A 7,504-nucleotide genomic window follows, 5' to 3' on the forward strand; every position below is an offset into this window, starting at 1 on the left:
ATAGAAAAGATGTCCCTAAACTGTAAATCGATAATCCATCTCCATTTAAAAGTACTAGAAGGATACTTGTATTATGTAACGAGATACATTTCGGTTTTAATATTTTGTCATATTTTATTTTTTTGTATCGGTCGATGTTATAATACAATTTTATGTGGTTTTGAGAAAGTGATAATGTTTTTATTTTTTTAATAAAATATAAATATAAATATATCATAAAACTAACTATTTAAAATTTCTATTTTTTGTGTATTTCTTTAATTCATTTTTTTATTTTTGATTTAATAATATAATTTTTTATAAAGAAAACAATCAAGTATTTCTTTAGAGATCAACAATTATTCTAATTATATTTTAGATTTTTTATATTTAAAATGAGATGTTTATCCTCTATTTGATTATGTTTATCTGCAGTCAGTTACATAAATTCAAACATGAAGCTTTAATAAGTTGTACTAAATTGTAATCTTTGAATTTTAAGTAATATATATGCATCAATAAGCAGTATTTCATGTATAAAAAATAGTTTTTTAAGAGTTTTTATCAAATATTTTGTAATATAGTATAGATAAAGTGATACTTCTATATAAAAGAAAAGGTAAATACTTTATCTCTCATAAAAATAGGATTTACCAATCCAAATGAAAAGGTTGTTAAATCTAATAAACCACCAAGCAAATGGCTTTAGAAAAGATATGTCACATTTTTAATGATGCATTTAGTACGCAAGATCAGATGGAATAAAAAACGTTGTTTCACATGTATCGTGATAATGGATCGGGATTAAATGAGATTGAGTGGGATAAAAATGCTACTTTTCTGTACCACCAAAATTGGTGGAACAAGGTGAGATTGTTTAATAAAAGAAAATTCTATCCTCATTCTGTTTTTCTCATTGCATCCACATCAGTATTAACGAGGAATCACTGAAAGCATGTCATATGTCCATATTCATGATGTATATAAACGGTATATTCATTATTAATATTTGTATTAATGATGAATGTTGTAAAAGAATTCATCCATCATAAATATAAACACATATGACACCTTTTAATTTAACATTCATACTGTTATATTTTATTTATAAAATAATCAACTAGATATTTAAAAGTGTTCACCGTTGTATATAAATATGCTTATTTGTATATGTAAGAATTATAATAAGCATAACATTTATACGTGAATGTTTTTATAAACAAGTATATTTTAATTATATGATTCACGTATGAATCTCATGTTTATATTATTATTGTATATGCAGACAAGCATATTAAAGTGAATATAAAAATGTATTCTTAAAATATTATTTTCTAGGTTCACATGGAAAAATATAGTGATGTAATTCACATGTGAATAGAACGATATATGAAGTACATCGGTAACATGTTATATATGTGAATAGAACGATATATGAAGTACATTGGTAACATGTTATATGTGAATAGTGTTACAAAGAAGCATGCTATCATTCACGCATGAATATTATGTTTATATCATTTTTACATATGCAAACAAGCATTTTCATATGAGAACATATAAATAAATATTTTTATAAAGAAGTGTGATAACCGGGTTTATATCGGTTATAAAGTTTGGGGTTGTTTTTGAATAAAGACTGTAACATCCTAAATATTTCGAATACTTAAATATAACAAAATTAGTATCCCAAGATCAAACACTTACATTGCAACGGAAATAAAATTTCTAATCTTACAATTTATATTACCATCTAAAATTACAATTTTGAGGAACATAACTTTGTTCTATATAACAACGCCTTGATCTGCACATATCCTTCTTTGGTGTTAATCCTTATATCTCTCTTTATCCAAATTTTCTTTCCATAATAGCCGTCTGGGTGAAAAAGTTAAAAGAGTTTTGGGTGAGCCTCAGGCCCAGTGAATCCACAGTTTTCATGCACGAACAACAACTTTTACAATACACAATTTTCACGAATCTTCATAAATTTAGCATGCCTTGATGAGGATAATATTTTTTACAAAATAAAGATATTATAGTGTGTGTTAGGGGTGCTCATGGGTTGGGTTGATCGGGTTGAAGACATTTGAACAACTCAACCCAATGCTTGCGGTTTGGAAAAATCTTAACCCAACCCAACCCAACCCAAAGTGCAACCCAAGTTGGTCGGGTTGATACTTTGTTATATTAAAATATTTTTCTAACCTTGAATATGTTATTTTTCTACTCATAATTTATTTTTATCATCAACTATTTGATACAACTTATCCATATTTTTTACGTATATCACATTCAGTTAATTTTCTCAATTTACATATATATGTTCACAGTTACTGAACATATATATGAATGAGTTATATAGAGATATGAATAGATTGAAAATGTGTATATGAAAAGCATACATGATAGTGTAATTGTCTAATGTATATATTAATAGAAATTCAACAATCATATTAAATCCAWGAAATAAAAGGATATCGGGTTCATCGGGTTGGGTTGGGTTCAAATAATAGTAACCCAATACCTACGGTTTGACAATTTTTTCAACTCGATTAGACATCGGGTTCCTTCGGGTTGGGTTATTTCACGTTGGGTTGGGTTGGATTGATCGGGTTGGTCGGATTTTTGAGCACCCCTAGTGTGTGTCTATATCACAAAGCAACTACCTCACACAGCATTACCTAGCGAACTCACACAACATGTCCGCACTTACGGCTTAGACAAGCTCACAAAGCATGCTCGTCTTTACAAAATCATACCGTAGTACATCCCCATTGACACACAAATACTCAAAACACATATTACAAAAATATCAAACTTTTAACGTATATATAGCATATCAAAAATTTCGAGAAATTTCAATTAAGCTTGTGGATAATTAAAAATAAGGCATGCAACCGTTTTAAAAATAGATCACGTGTAACTCACAATACATGTCGTAGTCCAAACCGATCTTTGAAGTGGCTAGCGTCTCCCTACAAATCCATAATTTTAACTTTAATATAAAATATGACATCACAATCTACGATAATCCTAGGTAATCGGATGGTTCCCTTGACACTATTTACTTTTGTAATCCATGAGCTGACATCTTTACTTACGACTTTGGTTTAACATATAGATCCATATATTATACACGTATGTATATATGCATACATGCATACATGTGTGTGTGTGTATATATATATATATAGCAATTCTACCTCAACTTACATACCGATTCATCTTCCATTCGATTTCATATATATACCTACTGCTTATATTTCTTTTTCTTTGCTTCCTTTCTTTCACATGCTCAAAGGTTCAATTCACAAAACCAATGAGATCTAAGTAATATATGTATGTATATATATATATATATACGTTGCCTAAGAGTCTTTCGTCATAACAAGTTCTAAACCATTCGATGATTCATTGCAGTGACGAAATATCGGTCACCCTATATATATATATATATATATATATATGTGTGTGTGTGTGTGTGTGTGTGTATATTGACCGACACCAACACGAATCGTAAGTTCTATCTTTCAGAACTAAAACGAGGGTCATGGTTTGATACCCCGATGCCACGGAGATTACCATTGAGACGAACGGTAGAGGTGCTACCGGTGATCGTTGGCCACCGTTGCCCTACGGGAACTTACCCGAATAATCGGACAACTAGTGGGATTATCTAGTAAACATAACTTAGAGATGAAAGGTATGAAACACTTACCGATTGGTGTCAAACTAGCTACGATGTAGAGCACCGTCAACTCTCATTACAACGTCCACCGTCGCCTTTTCTCACAATAGTTCTCCTTCCTGACCCAAACTTCACATAAAGCTACAAACTCTCATTTTATACTAACCCATCGACAGTTTTACGGTATATGAAACGATAAGTAATGATTAATGGCCGGAGGTTTCATGTCTCTTAGAGTTCCATGGTTATTTAATTACAATTTTAAGGTCTAACCCTTTACTTCCTTTACCTTTAACAAAAGAAATCGGTATTTTTTTTCAATTTACAAATCTTTCCAGATTTATTAATATTATAATTGCGTTTTTTTTTTCCAGATTTTGAGTATATTGTTTTGTTTCATTTGTAAATTTCATGAATAAATTGATTTTCTTACAAATTTCATTAATGAAATCATGTTATCCAGTTTTCAAAATGTTTCGTTCATGAAACTAATTTCATTTTGGTTAGAAACCAGGAAACTAATTTCGTTAATGAAATCATATTATTCACTTTTCAAAATGTTCCATTGAGTGAACCATATTTAGTTTCATTAATAAAACCAATTTCATTTTGGTTAGAAACCATGAAACCAATTTCACTAATGAAATCATGTTATTCAGTTTTCAAATGTTGCATTCATGAAATCAATTTCACTAATGAAATCATACTATTTAGTTTTCAAAATGTTTCATTCATGAAACCAATTTCACTAATGGAATCATATTATTCAATTTTCAAAATGTTTCATTCAATTTTCAAAATGTTTCATTCATCATTGTTAATTAATAATAATTTTAATGAGAGGAGATTTAATTCCGAGATAGGAGATTTCAATGATCTCAAACATTTTCCTGTTTTGTCCTTTATTGGAGAAAATAATAAAAAAAATTTGTTTTATTTTTTTTACTTTACTAAAATAACTTGTTTTAATCATGGCCTTTGATCATGAAAATTGATGGATATGCTTGGTTTGTAGGGTTTGTACAAAATGGATGGTTTGCAAAGTAAACCTCCCCCCCCCCTCTCTCTCTCTCTCTCTCTCTCTCTCTCTCTATATATATATATATATATATATATCATGAGATCTAGATATTGTATTTCTACAACACTAAGTGGTGACACATGCAAGTATACACATGTCAACACTATCGTCTTCAAGTAATAAAATGGTAAGAACAAAGTATCGTGTTCCACAGGGATAGGTATATTGAGTCGCAAGATATCGAATTGCAAGACTAACTTCAGATGGCGAATTTGAAGACTTCGATTGGATCTGAGTTAACAATTGCAAATAACATAATAAATAAAGATAGCATGGGTGTAAGACTTTTGGTGAGACATAAACACAAATTCTAACGGATAATGCGGTAGGGATGCTACAACAAGCAATCAGTCATAACTAGTTCCATCATCTATTTTGAGGGTATTCCTCTCAAACTTTCACCAATCACCATTATACTATATTATAGCTTTCAACTCATATCTCTATATGGTATCAGTACTAGGGATAGTGTCGAATGGCGTCCTCAAATTATATGGATAAATAAATCTTTTTGTTAAAAATCACTCTCTCGAGTCGATTCTCATATCTTTCAAGTTGACGTGTGTTTTAAGTAGTTCATCTCTGAATCTACCGCACTTTAACAAGTGACCAACTTGTTGAGAATTAGTTAGTTTGAAAGATATAAATGACAAGTCTTCTTGTCGAAAACTTTCTCGAGCCTACTTCTCATATAATTCAAGTTTAACGTGCATTCAATGACTTATCTATAAGACCATAGCACTTTAACACTTTCAAAGTGATCAATTCGTCAAGAAGTGTCATTCGTTTTATAGAACTTGAATGAAATAGTGGTACGTTGTTATTAAAAACAACGTCCACTTTCCTTCGGTTTCAAATATCACCCTTTTTCTCACACTCAAACTATGAAATTAGCTACTAATTACAAGAAATTAAACGACAAGGAAAGTAAATAACGAAAAGTAAAGACATAAATATAAATTACATAAAGTAAATGACTTGATACAAAGAGTGAAAGTAAATGATAGAAAATAAATGACGGAAAGTAATGATGGAAAGTAAAGGACAAACTTAATAGTAATTACGTAACTTAAATTGCTTCAAAGTCTAGAGAGATATCAGTTTAAGAACTGATTTGGATGATGAAAAAAAGTCTAGAGAGATATCAGTTTAAGAACTGATTTGGATGATGAAAAACAATGACCCAACTCCCCTATTTATACAAAAATTAGGGCACAAAAAAACAAAGATTATACAGTGGATAAAGCCACCAAATGTCAACACAAAGTATTCAGCAGCAAAGTCTTTAGTTCATGGGCTTCTAGAAACAAAAAGTATTCAGCAGCTTAGCTCAATAATCCCTTCAAAAAGCCAAAAACATCAAATCCCTTCTGCATGAATGTTGTAGCACCAAACAATTCTGCATTTTTTTTCATTTTAGTCTTCTAATGGTGTAAAAGACAAATAAATCACACATTTAGCTCCATAGTTAATAAGAGGAAAATGAAATAATAAAATGACTCAAGATTGAGATAAAAGAAAAATAAACTAGCTAAAAACTATAAAATGAGTGCTTTGTACATCGAGATCTCAATGTACATCAATATATTTATAGTATGTTTTCTTCTTTTCATCTCCTAGGGTGGATAAAAGTAGAAAGAATAGTTGGTGAATGTGTGCATGCATATGTTCCTGGTTCAAAGTAAAACAGAAGAGAAAGAGGAAGATATGATACGTGATTCTATCTAATTATATGTGGTGGATAAAGTTATCATCTACTTGAGAACTTAAGGTGAGTTTTACTTTTAAAAATTGTATTTAACATGTTTTTGGTGAAGAAACTGTAAGGTTTCATACATGGATTTTGAATATGTTATATGTTATCTATAACATAATTTTATGTTTTTATATATGATTATCAACTGGTTGGAATAAGGGTGGCATAATCAGGAGAGATGTATTTTGGGATAAGGGTGACATAATCAGAAGAGACGTAGGTGACACATTCAAGAGAGACGTATATTAGGATAAGAGTGACAGAACTTTCTGTATGTAAAAATTGTATTTTTGATGATGTGAAAACTGATATCACATATGAATGTTGCGATGATTAAGATTTATCGCATCTTAATGATGTAATAAATTGGTGTTATCGCATCCTTGAGATGCGAGGACTGAGTTTATTGCATATGTCTGGTGCGATAAGTGGAGTTTATCGTATCTGTTGGATGCGACAAATGAGAGTTATCACATTAGTATGGTGCGACAAGATTGGGTTATCGTATCTGAATGATGCGACAAGTTGATGTAGTACGAGTATAATGCAACAAAAGGTGTGATCGCGTCGATGAGATGCGACAATTTGATATGTTATATGTTTGATGTGATAAAATTGATACTCCATAGATTTGATGCGATGAAAAGAGATTGTCTCATCTATAGGATAAGACAAAAAGAGGTTCGTTTTGAATAAAACATTGTTTATTTGTTATTTATACAAATATGGCTTTCTAAAAGTATTTTGGTGATTTTCACCCTATGATAGCAATAAAAAAAAAAATTCTCACTAGACCTCATGGTATAAGCCTCATTTTGTGTTTTAGAATATGCATTACAGGTCGGGCCACAATCGAAGGATAGGGAAAGTGTGAAGATATAATGATTGCTTTACATATGTGGATTTTGGAAAATGTTATGTTATTTGTACTTTGAAACTTGTTATATTTACAAGTCTTATATGGAAAAAAATTGTAGCTACTTTTGTGATATAGCAA

The sequence above is a fragment of the Cynara cardunculus genome, assembly GCF_001531365.2.
Source record: "Cynara cardunculus var. scolymus isolate 2C chromosome LG 3, CcrdV1, whole genome shotgun sequence".
Classification (NCBI taxonomy): Eukaryota; Viridiplantae; Streptophyta; class Magnoliopsida; order Asterales; family Asteraceae; genus Cynara; species Cynara cardunculus.